This window comes from Piliocolobus tephrosceles, chromosome 11, assembly GCF_002776525.5.
Source record: "Piliocolobus tephrosceles isolate RC106 chromosome 11, ASM277652v3, whole genome shotgun sequence".
NCBI lineage: Eukaryota > Metazoa > Chordata > Mammalia > Primates > Cercopithecidae > Piliocolobus > Piliocolobus tephrosceles.
The window spans coordinates 49,071,638-49,089,102 of record NC_045444.1 but is presented as its reverse complement, the minus strand read 5'-3'; the positions used below and the strand labels follow the sequence as shown (position 1 = coordinate 49,089,102).

General features: G+C 35.2%; 1 non-coding gene across 1 annotated transcript; it reads right to left on the bottom strand.

The window, feature by feature from the left end:
- Window positions 1-1,472: 1,472 nt before the first annotated feature.
- On the bottom strand, window positions 1,473-1,574 carry LOC111546211. Its single transcript, XR_002732689.1, has one exon. It is a non-coding gene; the product is annotated as a U6 spliceosomal RNA (small nuclear RNA).
- Between the last annotated feature and the right edge of the window lie 15,891 nt (window positions 1,575-17,465).

Here is a 17,465-nt window from a genome sequence, read left to right as displayed (position 1 = left end):
TTTTTGAAGTGATGACCTGTTTTGTGCTTCTCACATACCAGTAAGACAAAATTCCCTTAGAATCGAAGAAATTTTAAACATGTCAAATAATACATGAAGTTGAGAATTCTCTAAGGCAGAGGAATTCAGGTTTTAAGAAGGTAGAGAAATAAGCAAAATGACCCAGACATAAAACTTACCCTAAGAAAGAAAATAGCTGGGAGTGGAAAACTGATTCTTCAGAGGACAAAGATGGGAAGATAATTGGTTCAGAAGAAATACTTCCACCTGAAGTAGCGAAAAAGCAGAATGATAACCCTTGTGGAACTATGAAGGAAGAGAACCAGTGCTGTCTTCATAATCATGGAGGCTGGGATGGCCCCCAGTATTAGAGACTCTATTGTGGACATTAAAAAGGTAGAAGAAAAAGAAGTCATTGTTAACTTGGAAAGGAACTAAAATGTTTTCAGGCCAAAGAAAATTCAATACTCAGATTGAAACTATGAGGGAGAAAAAAGATAATTGAAATACTAGAGTTAAAACAACAAAAAGTAAAAACTTTTAGAGAAATTATTGGAAGAATAATATGTATTTCCCCAAATTATTGATTTACATTTCTATTTCTATTAAACCTGTGTATCTTTCAAAATAAGTGAAGTCAGTGACAGTCTTTCCCCTTTCTATGTACCAGTCTATAAGTATGCATTGCACATATCAAATGTGATGCTTACACATATCAAATGTGATATGCCTACAGAGACCATTCAATGCTATTTAAAATGGTTAAATAGCTAAGCTCTGGAGCAATTAGAGTTGGAGTGAGAGATGTCCATATGTTTACATGTATTTTACTGGGAATGGAATGGTATTTATGTAATTCTGTGAACAGTTTATATTTGGACTACATCTGGATTTTTTGTCTTTCTTTCCAAAAGCAAGAAGAATAACTCTCCAGTACAGCAAATTATGGACTTGGAGGAATAAACAGAGATAACAGCATTAAAATAAAAAGGCAATTCTTGGAGAAATTAGATGTCATCAAATGCCATGTTAAAAGACTATGTACTTAAAGTTGAAGCGTGACAGCTTTTACACTAGTTTAATAGCATTATGCAAAGAAGAAATCATCCTAAGATGCCCCCCAAAAACGCTTTGGACAGAGAACATGGATATTTGGAAGAGAATCATTAGAATCTGAAGGTTTCAGGAGAAAAGTACAGATCAGTCTCTCAAGTAACATATTCCCTAGCCCTATCTGTATGGAGACTTCCTTCTCTTTTTATAATTTTTGATTTGTACAGGTACATAGTAGTATATATATTTACGAGGTACCTGAGATGTTTTGATACAGATATGCTATATGTAATCACATCAGGAAAGAGAGGGTATTCACCTGCAAGCATTTATTCTTTGTTACAAACAATCCAATTCGACTTTTTAAGTTATTTTAAAATGTACAATTAAATTATTGATTATAGTCACCCTGTAAAAATATGTATATATAATGCTTCATAAATTTGCATGTCATCCTTGCACACGGATATGCTAATATTCTTAGTATTGTTCCAATTTTAGTATATATGTTGCTAAAGCAGTGCTGTATAAAGACTTTCTTAGAAAGTATCAATTCCCTGTGAGGACAAATTTAAAGCAAAATAAAATACTGTCATGCCATTCAGGAGATGGTAAGAGTTTCTCTGACCTTCAGAAATCTATTGAACTTGCCTTGAAACTCATGTTAATTTCAGAGCCAATGGATGTCCAAAGTCTACAGAGGAGATGATGTTGGTAACCTGCCCATATTTCCTAACCCAAATTTTAGCTTCAAGCAGCTGCATATATTTACCTTATTTCTTGGGGTCAGAGGGACCAAAGAATCTCCTCTGTGAATAGCCCTCAAACAATGACCCACGAGAATTATATATACATACCCCAGATCCTTAGAAAATACTTCTGAGGAGTGTGTTTTACACGGACTCCCCTTCCCTAACATGATGAAGTCCACATCCACAGTGGTAAATGGCTTAATAATGAACGTCTTTGACTATCTTCTCTTCCTTGTCTCAGTTCCTCCCTGGCCTAGTGGTGGTTTTTTTCTCCTTCCGAATAAACAATTTGCACTATAGGCTGGGCCAGGTGGCTCATGCCTATAATCCCAGCACTTTGGGAGGCTGAGCTGGGTGGATTACCTGAGGGCAGAAGTTCGAGACCATCCTGCCCAACATGGCGAAATCCCAGCTCTACTAAAAATGCAAAACTTAGCTGGGCATGGTGATGCATGCCTGTAATCTCAGCTACTCGTGAGGCTGAGGCAGGAGAATCACTTGAACCTGGGAGATGGAGGTTGCTGTGAGCCGAGATTGCGCCACTGCACTCCAGCCTGGGCAACACAGCAAGACTCTTACTCAAACAACAACAACAACAACAGCAACAACAACCAACTTGCACTAGAGTTGTTGTCTCAATGTCTGCTTCTGGGGACACACAAACTATGGCACCCTCCCTGAGATTTGTATGTATTCCCTTGGTGATTACATGTTTATAGGCCATGCATCCTCATAAGCTAACTTAGTTCCTCATCAGAGGAACTCAACTGCTTCTTCAGATTCAAAAATAAGTATTCACTTTCACAACTTTATGAATTCTAAACGCTTTACTGAAAATTTGGAGAGGTCAGGCCTGGTGGCTTACACCTGTAATCCCAGCACTTTGGGAGGGCTAGGTGGGAGGAGCACTTGAGCCCAGGAGTTTCAGACCAGCCTGGGCAACATGGTGGAATCCCATCCTTACAAAAAATTTAAAAAAAATAATTGTCTGGATGTGGTGGCCCACGCCTGCAGTCCCTGCTACTCTACATGCTTAGGTATCCTGAGGATCACTTGAGCCCAGGAGGTTGAGGCTTCAGTGAGCTGAGATCACTCCAGAAAGAAAATTTGGAAGGCTCTCTGGAAGTAGTCACTTTGTACAATGTGTAGCTACCCTTCTTGTTCCCTTCCTCTTCCTCAGTCTCTCTTTTGCAGGCTACTTGGGGGAATTCCCATTCTTTTAATTTTTAGACAGCAATTTCTTTCTTTCATAGTTTAGGGCCAACGAGCCAGGGTCTGGAAGTCCCACATACTACTCCAAAAATTTTGTACTGTTTTCTCAAAGATAGCTGTATCCCTTAGAGGAATTCTGGAGTCAACAGTTGAAATAATAACATTTTATACACTTTATTATGGTCAAAACTTCCCTGTATGGTCATCCATTCCTCTTTTTTTTTTTTTTCCCCCCCCGAGACAGGGTCTTGCTTAGTCACCCAGACTGGAGTACAGTAGTGTGATTATTGCTTACTGCAGTCTCTAACTCAAGAGCTTAAGCAATCTGATTCCTATATTTTAAAACTATTATTAATTATTCTTATAGAATAAGAATAAAACAGTTACTCTCAAGGTTTTGTATACAGTAAACTGAATAGATTCTTTTTTCTCCATATTCAATCATTCTCAACTCTTCTTTTTGTCATCTTGGTAAACTGAGCTAAATAAATTTTCCTAGTATAGTTATGAATAACTATATGGATATAGTGGAATGGTGGAATGGGTCCACTAAACTTGACCAGAGGTGGAACTAAGTTTTACTGGGCTCGGAGTTATACAATTTGGTGTGTGCTCTTAGGAAATGAAATATAAGAAAAGGTAGATGAGTCTTCGAAAGTCCAGAACCCTGAAATTCAACTCTAATTAGCTTCACAATAAATCTGCTTTAGTACCTGGCTCTCTGACAAGAATACATCATGTTTTAAAATCATCCCTTCTAAAGCAAGAAGGGATATGTAGAACATTGCAGGAATATAGCACGTCTTAAAACCACTCCTTCTAAAACAACTAGAATACTGAGTACTTACAGTCTTTCAGGCATTGTTGTAAGCAGTTTGCTAAGATTACTTTATTTAATTTATTTTAATCCAAAATATACAGATGAGGATATTGTAGAACAAAGAAGTTAAAAAACTTGATTAAGGCTGCACAAGCTATAGTTTGGACAGTGGTAGTGGCTCTAAAGCCAGCACACATAACCTATACAGGTGTACCTTGTTCTGTTGCACTTTGCCTTATTGCACTTTACAGATAATGCTTTTTTGTTGTTGTTGTTAACAAACTGAAGGTTTGTGGAAGCCTTCAGAAATTCTATTGGCACCATTTCTCCAAAATCATTTGTTCACTTCATGTCTCTGTGTCACATTTTGGTAATCCTCACAATATTCCAAAATTTCTAATTATCATTGTATCTATTATGGTGATCCGTGACCAGTGATATTTGATGTTAATATTGTCATTATTTTGGGGCACCAAAAATGGTGCTCATATAAGTTCACAAACTTAATTAAGAAATGTTGTATATGTTCTGACTGCTCCACCAGCTGGCCATTCTCCAGTCTCTTTCCTTATTCTCAGGCCACCCTATTCCCTGAGACATGACAACATTGAAATCAGGTCAATTAATAACCCTACGAAAGCCTCTAAGAATTCAAGTTAAGGAAGAGTTTCATGTTTTTCACTTTAACTCAAAAGCTAACAATGATTAAGGCTGGGCGCGATGGCTCAGGCCTGTAATCTTGGGACTTTGGGAAGCTGAGGCAGGCAGATCCCTTGAGGTCAGGAGTTTGAGACTAGCCTGGCCAACATGGCAAAACCCTTTCTCTACTAAAAATACAAAAATTAGCTGGATGTGGTAGCTCACGCCTGCAGTCCCATCTACTTGGGAGGTTGAGGCATGAGAATCACTTGAACCAGGGAGGCAGAGGTTGCCATGAGCCGAGATTAGACCACTGCATTCCAGCCTGGGCAACTGAGTGAGACTTTGTCTCCAAAAATAAAAATAAAATAATAATTAAGATTAGTGAGGAAGGTATGTAGAAATCTGAGAGAGGCAAAAAGCTAGGCCTGTTGTGCCAAACAGCTGAGTCATTAATGCCGAGAAAAAGTTCTTGAAAAAAACAAAAGTGCTGTTCTCTTCTAGTGAACACACAATTAAGAAAACAAACAGCCTTATTGCTGATATAAAGAAAGTTTGAGTGGTCTAGGAAGAAGACTAAACCAGCCACAACATTCCCTTAAGTCAGAGCCTAATCCAGAGAAAGGTCCTAACTCTACAATTCTATGACAGCTAAGAGAGGTAAAGAAGATTCAAAAGAACAATTTGAGGCCAGCAGAGGTTTGTTCATGAGGTTTATGGTAATAAGCCATCTTCATAACATAAAAGTGCAAGGTGAAGCAGCAAATGTGAAGTAGAAGCTACACCAGGTTACCCAGAATATCTAGCTGAGATTATTGATGAAGGGGGCTCTACTAAACAACAGATTTTCAATGTAGACAAAACAGCTTTCTATTGGAAGAAGATGCCATCCAGGACTTTCATAGCTAGAGAGGATAAGTCAGTGTCTGAGCTTCAAAGCTTCAAAAGACAGGATGACTGTCTTGTTAGGGGCTAATGCAGCTGATGACTTTAAGCTGAAATGAATGCTCATTTATTACTCTAAAACCCTAGAGCCCTTATGATATGGTTTGGCTGTATCCCCATCCAAATCTCATCTTGAATTCCCACACATTGTAGGAGAGACCCAGTGGGAGGTAATTGAATCATGGGGGCAGGTCTTTCCCATGCTGTTCTCGTGATAGTGAATGAGTCTCATGAGAGCTGATGGTTTTAAAAAGCAGAGTTTCCCTGCACAAGTTCTCTTCTCTTGTCTGCCACAACGTGAGACATGCCTTTCACCTTCCACCATGATTGTGAGGCCTCCTCAGCCACATGGAACTGTAAGTCCATTAAACCTCTTTGTTTTGTAAATGGCCCGGTCTCGGATATGTCTTTATCAGCAGCATGAGAACAGACTAATACACCTTAGTAAGTATGCTAAATTGACTCTGCCTACGCTCTATAAGTGAAACAAAAAACCTAGATGACAGCATATCTGTTGCAAGCATGGTTTATTGAATATTTTAAGCCCATTGTTGAGAACTATCACTCAGAAAAAAATTTCTTTCAAATATTACTGCTCCTTGACAATGCACCTAGTCACCCAAGAGCTCTAATGGTGATGTACAGGATTAATGTTGTTTTCATGCCTGCCAACACAACATCTATTCTGCATCCCATGGATCAAGGAGTCATTTTGACTTCTGAGTTTTATTATTTAAGAAATACATTTTGCAAGCCTATAGCTGTCATAGATAGTGATTCCTATGATGGACCTGGGGAAAGTAAGTTAAAAGCCTTCTAAACTATTCACTGTTCTAGGTAATGATATTTATGATTCATGAGAGATGGTCAGGATGTCAACATTAACAGCAGTTTGGAAGAGTTTGATTCCAACACTATTGGATGATTCTGAGGGATTCAAGACTTCAGTGGGGAAAGTAGCTGCAGATGTGGTGGAAATAGGAACAGAACTGGAATCAGAAGAGGAACACATCCTCAGAGATGTGACCGAATTGCTGCAATCTCATGATAAAACTGATGAATGAAGAGTTGCTTCTTAAGAATGAGCACAAAAAGTGGTTTCCTCAAATGGAATATAATCCTAGTGAAAATGCTATGAACATTGCGGAAATGACAATAAAGGATGTAAAATTTTATATAAACTTAGTTGATATAGCAGGGGCAATGTTTAAGAGCATTGACTAATTTTGAAAGATGTTCTAGTGCCAGTACAATGCTATCGAACAACACTGCGTGCTACAGAGAATTCTTCCATGAAAGGAAGAGTCCATCGATGTGGTACACTGCATTGTTATCTTATTTTAAGAAATTGCCACAGCTTCCCTAATATTCAGCAACCAATGCTCTGCAGCCATCAGGCAAGGCAAGACCTTCTACCAGCAAAAAGACTCCATGTTGCTGAGGGCTCAGATAACTGACAGCATTTTTTAGCAATAAAGTAACTCTTAATTAAAATATGTAACTTTTTTAGACATAATGTGATCGCACAGTTAATAGACTACAGTATAGTATAAAAATAGCTTTTATATGCAATGGGGAACTAAAAGCATGACTTGCTTTGTTGCAATATTTATTTTATTGCAGTTGTCCAGAACTGAACCAACATATCTTCAAGGTATGCTTGAATACACTATACTGCCTCTGAAAACTTTATCTTCTCAGTTCCTAAATAGTTCACTATCTCTAAAAAGGATATAAATCAAATATAAATCCATCATAAACAATAAAGCTCTGCTTTCTACCTTAATGCTCAACCCATATTACTTTGGAGGTAATCAGATCAGCCATATGCTCACACAGAGGGGCACCAAAGGACCAGTGATTGCACCAGTTTTTTTCTTCTGATTCTCTCCAAACTAAAATTAAAATGCATGTATGTCCCGTTAAGCTGAAATCATTTCTATTAGCTCAGGCCAGTTTTTCTGTACAATGGAGTAATAGTACAATTACTACGGAGAAGGAGGTTCAAATAGAGAGTCTCTGAGGCAATTCAAATTCCTGTGTTAGTGAATTGGCTGAGCGCAGTGAGGTATAAACGCCTACTAGGATTGTAATAAATACCCTGTGGGATATTTTTCCAGTTTACAAATATCCATATCCCACTGTCCTTTGTCTGTTATGCATGACCATAACCATCTTTCTATTCTAGCTGATTGAACCAAAATAGATTATTTTGCCTAAATTGAGCCAAGCAGATATTTCCAGGGAATTCATAATTGATACTAATCTATTTTTGTTCAGTTGGGAGCAACTGTCAACTTAGAAGTGTAGGGTAACTCACTACCATTTACTACATGAGACTCAGAGAAAGCCAATTCACAGAGGAAGAACCTGCCAAAGAAATTTTCTATTCATGGAGTGTAGCTGTATATTTTCTACTTGGGTATCTAGAATATATCTCTATAACATTTATAATGTTTGAGATTTTTCTGCTTATTTATGTCTTAATCTAGCTTTAGTTCATTTCTGTTCATTGCAACCCACAGAGTCTTGATTAATACAGAGATATAACCCAAAATTTACAATTATTTTATTTAAAAAACTTTTTATTAAGTTTATTCTCATTCAGAATTGCAACTAAAATCTGTTATGACACTTTTAGAATATAATCAACAAGAGCCAGAGTGCTCAGAGTCATCTGTGACTAGGGATATATCTCAGTGCAATGTGGCCAAGACTGGTAATTTCTAAAGGTGATGGTTACTTCAAAGTGTGTAGCATTAAATGTGTCTTTACCACACACTTTCATAATTCCATGTTCTCTTTTTAAAGGATGAGGTCATCTTATTTTTAGTTTCTTCAACTCATTAATATATTCCTGTTTTTCCTCTTTATAGAAACTTTTGATAATGAATCCGTGCTTTATTAAAGCTTGAGGCTTTTTAAAAGTTCAATTTCACTGTGAAGTCAAGGTCTTAAAATTCCTTATGGGTAAGTGCTTTTTGCTTTATTTTCATCTCATTTACTAGATTAGTTATAGTCTTAATATCAAACTTTCATTTGATATTTCGTGTATTTATGTGTGCATGCATGCATTTCTGTATGCATGTATAACAGTAACTGTCTAAAATAAATGATGATACTGAAATCAAATGACAGGTGAATATCATCATTATTAACTAATTAAAGTAATTTCACTAATCAGGTGTAATCCATATATGTATACAGTTATCTGGGTGTCTAGGGTAATTTGAGTATTTTCCAAAGTACAGGATGTTTCCTCTACTAATAATGTCTATTTTGGTTGTCTCCCTGAGTCTGTTAAATCTTTCTACTCATGAGAAATCCATAATTTTAGAAAAAGTTGATAAAAATATTGTAAAAGGAAAATGTCACTCATTTTTTAAAAGCAAATAGTGATATATTTTAGTTACAAAAATTGGAAAATGGGTTTATATTTCCTTTAAATATTATGTCTCATGAGTAGTTTAAAAGTTTTTGATTCTCATCCTTATACCTTCAAAAAAGACAAGAAAATAGAATTACACAAAACAAAACACATATTTGATTCTTCCAGGAAGAGCTAACGGCATTTCCATATCATTACAGTCCCCATTGTTATTTCTTAAACAGCAGATATTTAAATTTGGAGATATATTTATTATTAAAAGTCCCATAATGTAATAGGAACAGTAGGAATCCTCAAGCCACATCTCTTTACATCTCTAATACATAAGTAGTGTGTCTCACATGACATTACTACGATAAAACAGGGAAAATGAAATTTTATGATAACTGATTGCAATTTTCTTGTAGCAAGCTGAGCTGGGAGAACCTTATGTAGAAATTAGAACTACAGTTAAAGCTTAAAGAGGATGCAGGATACAGTAACCAGTATGCAGTAAATACCTTAGTTCTGGGGCACGACTTTTTACTGATTTTAATTTTTTTGTGAAATAGATTGTATTAGTCCATTCTCATGCTGCTGTAAGGAAATACCTGAGACTGGGTAATTTATAAAGGGAAGAGGTTTAACTGACTCGCAACTCTGAATGGTTGGGGAGGTCTCAGGAAACTTACAATTGTGATGGAAGAGTAAGCAAATACATCCTTCTTCACATGACAGTGGGAGAAAGAAGGTCCAAGCAAAGGAAGAAAAGTCCCTTATAAAAGAATCAGTTCTCATGAGAACTCACTCACTATGATGAGAATGGCATGAGGTTAAATGCCCCCATGATTAAATTATCTTCCACTGGGTCCCTCCCATGACTCGTTGGGACTATGGGAACTACAATTCAAGATGAGATTTGGGTGGGGACACAGCCAAACCATATCACAGACTATACATAAAAAGTACATAAAACATATAGGTACAATTTGCTTGTCTTTATTTTGTCACATATACATTCACCCTGGAATAATATGTGTTTACCTTTTATTATTTTTGAACTTAACAGACATGAAAAGTACTGTCTATATCTTTTGATGAATTACTGTTTTTCATTGAACATTATGGCTTTATTTTTAAAAAGATTTATCCATTTGTAAATCCTCATGTCATTCATTTTCACTTCAAATGATAATCTAATTTTTAACACATAATTTTAATCCATTATACTCTTGGCAAACATTTAGATTGTTTCCAGGTTTAAAAATGCGTTTGTTTTTGGTATGACTATATTGTTGTGAACATTTTTATATTTATTTGTCTCTCTCTCTCTCATTCTTTCTGTGTGTGTGTGTTCATGTATAAAATATGTTGCTCTAAGCTATATATTTAGAATTAAAATTGCTGAGTCAAAGGATATGTGCACATTTGAATTTACTAGCTAATTCATGCCAATTGTTTTACATTTTATGCTATTTAGTAGTTCCAGCCTTATGTGAGAGATCTCTACTCTAAATAAGTCAACCTTAATATTTACTGAGGTTTTAATTGTTATCAACCTAATGAGTGAGAGGATTATATATAGCATATTGTTACGGGTTTAATTTGCCTCTCTCTGATTACTAAGGAGATTGAATAATTTTTTAATACATTGGCATGCTATTTGTTTATCTTTTTAAAAATGTTTGTTTACAACTTTTGCTCAATTTTCCTATGAGTTTATTATTAACTTGGAGGAATTCTTTATATATGACAAATGCTAATTCTGTGTCTCTTGTTTTGCAGTTACTCTCTCGCAGTACTACTTATAGTTTGCATTTTTCTTCTTATGGTGTTATTTAATGGATATAAAATATAAGTTTTAGTAAGGTTAATTTTACATTTCCTTTATATTTTGAGCTTTAGTGTTTTATTTAAAAAATACTTTCTAACCAAATAATAGTTTTCTCTAAAATACAAAAATTTTTGTTTTGGTAATGTATGCTTCTAATTCTTCTGTAAATGATTTTTTGTGTAGGTTTAAAGTAGCGTTTTTTTTTTTTTTTAAATTTATCTCTGTGTGGATAACCAATTATAAGTATACCAATTATAGGATGGTCTACTTATTCCAACCTATCTGAATATCCTGTTCTCTCATTGCTTAAATCTCCATGTACTCACGAGGCTCTTTTGGTGCTTACTTCCACTATTGCATTGGCCTACCTACTTATGCACCAGTATAACACTGATTTAAACATGTTAACTTTATTCTTAACCTTGATACTTAATAGGAAAGTCCTCTATCTTGCACTTCTTAGTCGTAAATTGGATAGTCTTTCTCTTTAATCTTCCATATATATAATAGAATCAGTTAATTAACCTCCATTAGAAAAAAAAAGCCTACAATTTGGTTGAAATTGCCTTCAATCTATAGACCAATTTGGGAAAGATTCATATTTTTACAAAATTGATTCTATCTATGTACATGGTGTACTTCTGTGTTTGCTTAGGTCTTTAATGTCTTTCAATAATATTTTCTAATTTTCTACATAATGTTCTTTCTTTTTTAAGATTTACATATAGTACCTTATTTTTTAAATGCTTTTGTAATTTACTTTTATATTAATGACACTTTCTGAGTCATTCTGTTACATAAATTTGAACTTTCATATATTTGTATATTGAACTTTCTAATATTTTTCACCTAAGAAAATTCTTTCTTAAATTCCAGTAGTTTGTCTATAACAGGTCGTGTCTGTTCTTTACAGAAAATCATATCAGTTGAAATTATAGCAGTTTAGTTCCTCCTTTGTTGAATCACTCAAAATAAGTTAGATTATGCTGAAGTAAATAATGACCTCAAGATAACAGCAACTTGGCCCGGTGTGGTGGCTCACACCTGTAACCCAGCACTTTGGGAGGCCGAGGTGGGTGGATCACTTGAGGTTGGGAGTTTGAGACCAGTCTGACCAACATGGAGAAACCCTGCCTCTACTAAAAATACAAAATTAGCCAGGGATGGTGGAACATGCCTGTAATCCCAGCTACTCGGGAGGCTGAGGCAGGAGAATTGCTTGAACCTGGGAGGCAGAGGTTGCGGTGAACCGAGATGGCACCATTGCACTCCAGCCTGAGCAACAAGAGTGACATTCTGTCTCAAAATAAATATGATACAATACGATACGATACGATACAATACAATACAATAAAAATAAAAAGAGTAAAAATGTTGATTAACATCCACAAAATGGAAACAAATAAGAAAGCATGAAATAAAAGAAGATTCTCTCCATCAAAAACATTTGGATAACAGTGGTTAATTGCTCTTACACTTTTCTTGATCAATTGGGAAGTTATACATTAAAATTTTATTAATTTAGGATATTTAATCATGTGTGTTAAATTTAACAAAATCTACAGTTAATAAAATCTTCATCATTCTTTCAAATGCTGCTAGCATTTACATGTTTTAAATCTGATCACCTGCTTTTTAATATGCTATTGTTATATGGGATTTTTATTATTTCTTGATTTTATACCAACACCACAAAGTAGTTATTTACATTATAGTTTTATAGAGTAAATATATCTAGTTTAACATTTTCCTCCCCCAACTGCTTTGGTTTTTTTTTTCTCAGACATTTCTTCCTGAAGGAAGTACATCCTTGAGAATTTCTTTTTTAATTCTTTTTTTTTTTTTTTTTAGAGACAGGATCTTACTCTGTCACTCAGGCTGGAGTACAGTGGTATAATTATAGATCACAGAAGCCTAGAATTCCTGGGCTCAAGTGGTCCTACAGTCTCAGGCTTCTAAGCACCTGGGACTACAGGTGAGTGCCACAGTGCCTGCTTAGTTTTTTTTAAGAAATATTTTTTAGAATCGGGGGTCTCAATTTGTTACCCAGGCTGGTCTCTAAATCCTGGCTTCTAGCCATCCCCCTGCCTTAGTCTTCCAAAGGATTTTGTTTCATGAGAGTCTTTTACCTTTGCACAATCAATTTTCCTAATTAAAAAAAAAAAAAAAATCTGTATTTTTTCTTCTTTGAATATTCTTTCTGCTAAATATGTAATTCAATATTTCCAGTTATTTAGCTGATTGACAATATTTGAGCTTGTTTCTCTTTGTTGTTCTTGTTGAAAAACCAGTTGTCTGTGTAATTATTGTATCTTTTTACCTAGTCTGTCTTACATCTGCCTACTTTTAGACTCTTTCAATTAAATGATTTTCTCTTTAGCTTTGTCTGAATGTTCTTTTTAGTTATCTCATGATCTTCTTAACACAATAAATACATCTTATTTTTCCAGAAATTCTATTTGATATCTTTCCAAATCTGCCCAATGTCCATTTCATCACAGGAATAACTCTATATTTTATTTCTAAAAATATGTTAAATATTCTAATTTAATATTCTGTATCTATTAGTTCACATACCTTCAGTCTTTGTAAGTACGATTGTGAAATTTTTTTATTTCTGCTTTCACTCTTTCTTGGTGGCTTCTTACCATATGTTGAAGGAACAGTTTTAGTTATGAAACTGTGTTTTTAAGTCTTGAAATCTTATCCGTGGTAATTCTTTGAGAACTGGATTTAAAGATGGATTTTCCATAGTAGATTTGTATATGCCTATACTAGGAACCTGGAGAAATAATTAACTGAGGTATATTTTAAACTAAACATTTGCCTTGAGATTTTCAGGGGCCAAATAAGAATTTGAATTCCAGTTTCCAAACCCTGTGAGTATAGAGTTACAATTAGGAAATTTTGAGGGGAAACTTCTCCTCCTTAGCTTTTCTCCTAAGTTTACCCAGAAGCAAAGCTAAAAAAGGCAAGTGTTCTTTAAAGTGGTAGGTTGTTTCTTAGGTCACTGACAGAAGGCTTTATACTTCTGGGGGTCCCATCTTTGTGAGGAGATTATCTTACCTCTAACTAGTTCTGGTCCTAGCTTTGCCCTGCCCTGTTTTCTCATAATGGCACCTTTGACCATGACAGGTCAGCAAATGCCTTCAAGGCAAAAAGCTTCAAGGCTTCCTTGCTACTGCGGACTGACTTTCTTGTGATTCCTTGCCTCTGAGGAAATCTCTTATTTTCCCCACTATCTCAGAGATTCTTTTTTACCCAAAATTTTTTAGTGTTTTCTATTGGGAAAACTCTCTTTTTTTAGAAATTAAATTCTCTCTACAAAATTTAGGGTATTTGGGTGCATCAGATATTACAATTCTAAACACAAGCATGGCCCCTGGCACTATTACCTTTTGGTTCAAAATTGTGCTTTGGGCACTTATTAGTGGTATAATCTTGAGAAAGTTGCTTAACCACATCTGCTTGTTTCTTTATGGGGTTAATATTAATAATTGTGCCTAACTTATGGGGTTGTTAAAGTTATTAAGTGAGTTTAATAGTTAAAATGGTAACATACACATTGAACATCCTCAATGAGTGTTAGTAGTAGTACTGTTCTCAATGATAAAGTTGGGAAAAAACTGAATGTTGTTTCTTGTTAGGTCAGTTTCCGTAGGCAGGAATTTCTGAGTTAGGAAAGTCAAACTTTGTAAAATGTGTGCTTGTAGGCTGAGTTAATGATGATGGGATCTTATGAGAAAAGCTATATCTTGCCTTTTTTACTGTCTCAAATTGGAGGATGTACACTTTGACTTTAAACTTGCTTCCCATAAAGGTCAAATCATTGATCCTGACGGCATTAAGTTCACAGTGCAAAGTCTGCCAAAGCTTTTTGATAAAGATCACCTGGATCCTTGAATAAAATGCTTTTTCTCAATATCCTTCCCTGAAGGTTCTGATTCAAAAGGCCTATGTTGGGTCCTGGGAGACTTATTTTAATAAGTGACACAGGGGAATCTGGGAGCTACAAACATTGTGGCATCAAATAACAAAATAAATGCAGCATGTATTCTGTTTTCACCTAAGATAAAAATGTTTCAGAGAAGTCACTTGCTTTTCATTGAATTTTACTTAACTATAAAATGGAGATAATTATTATGGACCTTTGTCATAAGCCAGTTAAGAAAAGATGGGTATGAAACACCTCTGTACATTTTTGAGAAGCAATAACAAAGTCCATTGTAGCCAAATGATTTTCTAAGTTATAGTTTTGGACCTCCTTTTGGATTTTGCATTTTAGTTATATCGTATGAATGTATCCAGCTGAACCAATAACATTTTCTTCAATCCTCTTATACTATAGTACAAGTTCATCTTCCATAGTTTCCCTCACATTGTCTGAAACTTCTTCTATCACTCCAGAGGTGATTTAAAAATAAACATCATTAGGAACTTTACTTAAAGTGTATTTGCCATAAGAAGACTGAGTTCACAAATAGAGGGCAGTCAGATCAGCTCAAATCTCATACATTATGGGTTGGTTGAATCCAATGTGACTAACAAGGGTTACCTTATTTCATTTTGTAAGGGCAGCTTTGTGAAAATATAGGTTGATATTACTAGGTTTCTACATTCATAAAGCAGAAATATGTCATGCATATTAGAAAAAGTGTTTTAGCTATTAACATACTAACATAAAGATATACCTTTCTGCTTTCTATCATATATTCCTGATTGTACTTCAGCAAGTTCTTATGAGTTGTTTTCACCATGGCTCCCTCACTTCATTAAGAATTTTAGGAACATGAGGTACCAGTTATCTACGTACTAAAATATATATTAATTCAAAAAAAAGCTTCCAAACCATAAGAAAGGTTGCCATTTAGATACTTTCAGCCCATTTAGTGAATGTTATGCATGTTACATTGAAAAACTGGATAGGATGATGTGGTTCCTGCTCTTGTACTAATGTGATTTTGCTCACACAACTCCACTCCCTACCAACCTCACTGGAATAATAAAGTATGAATGACTTTTAATGACAAGATTCTTCTTTCTTCCATATATTGAATCAGTTCTGATTACTGAGTGTAGCCCTATGGTTCATTTGTACCCAACATTGTGAGTTCTGAGGAAGGAGCAATTAGACTCTAACAATGGGATTTCAGAACATAATGGACAATATGCCAGGTATTTAGTTTCAGGATCTTCATTTCTATTCACATCTTCATGTACTGTGCTATTTTTTCTTAATTTAATTTTAGTGCCATTATTGTATCTTGTTTAATTTTTTTATAGCTTGCTATAATTAAGCCTTTATTTGGAAGTCATTTTGAAACCACTGCATCGTTGTCATGGAATTGTTGGTAATATGTGATTACATTATGTTGTCTTTTGCAGGGACACTCTTATAAATGAAGCATTATCTTCAGAGATTTTCTTGGCTGAAAATGTAAGTAATTAAAAATGTAAACAAATATTATCTGTTACATATGCTGTAATAATAAATACTTAGTATAACACAGGTTACTGTCTCTTTTAGGACACAGTTTAATCTTTCTACAATATGTTTTATATATGGACAAATAAACAAATAATCACTTAATACCTTATATACAATGGCATGCAGATGCTGAGGGCTTTTATATGCTCTGACTTTGAGTACTGTACATTTCCTAACTGACATTATCAATAATCTTTTAGCATTATTTGTCATTTTAACAAATGCCAGCTAAGGAGAGTAAAAAAATAGAATTAATACACAATATAACTTTTAGTCCAGGAAAATGGAAATTTTTTGTCTATAGCTGGTAGGGTGAAAATTAATGCATCCTGTTTGGAAGGCACTTTGGCAATATGTATCAAAGGCCTAAAAATGTGCATAACCTGTTACTCATTAATTTATTTATTAAATATTATCCTAAAAGTCATTGAGATATACACAAAGAAGTATATACATATTTATCATTATATTATTTCTAATGTCAAAATATAATAAATAACCTAAGCATATGCCTGCAAAGAATTGGTTAGAATGTGGTAAATCCAAAAAGAGTATACTATACAGCTATTAAAAATCAAAATGTAGGGGAAAGTAAATAATATTATAGTGTAAACAGTTTATATTACATGGATAAGTGACAACAAATAGAAATAGGGTAAACAAAGGACACCTTTCTAATGATTATTTAGATATGTGTAAAATAATTGATGATGGGAACATCAGCAAGATAGTGGAATAGGTGATACCAGCCTTCATTCCACCACACAAAAACCAGATATTAGACAGCTATCAAAAAATGAAAATAGCTTTTGGAGGGCTCAAGAGTCCAATTATGAACCTGCAGCAATACAATGGAGCAAAAAGCAATGAACAACCACTCAGATATGATTGCTGGGGAAATTGGCATTGTGGAGACATCTAGAGATGGCTAGGAACAAAGTAGCAGAGTGAGAATTCTCAGTATCAGCCACATGGTGGGTGCCACTATTGTGCCCAGTGACTTGCTTTGCAGAGGACTCCAACGGCCTTTGCTGCTAAGGACCTCAACAGCACCTGTGGCAGCTTTGAACTCTCTGCTGAGTGCCCTTAGTGTTCATCAGTGCAGACCTCAGTGGCCTGCCCCACAGAAGATATCATCAGCTTTTACCACTGCAGTAATAACAGCCATTACTACTGTAGACTCCCTGGAGAGAGAGACACTACTCTGCCCTTTAGCTCCAGGAAGGAGTTGGAATCGCTGTTGCACTGCTCTGAGACAATTCCATGCCCTGCACTCTTTGCATACTCCCCAGACCCTGGAACTGTGCCTTTCCATGTGCATCTGTGCCTCAAACACTGAAGCTACTACCACTTTG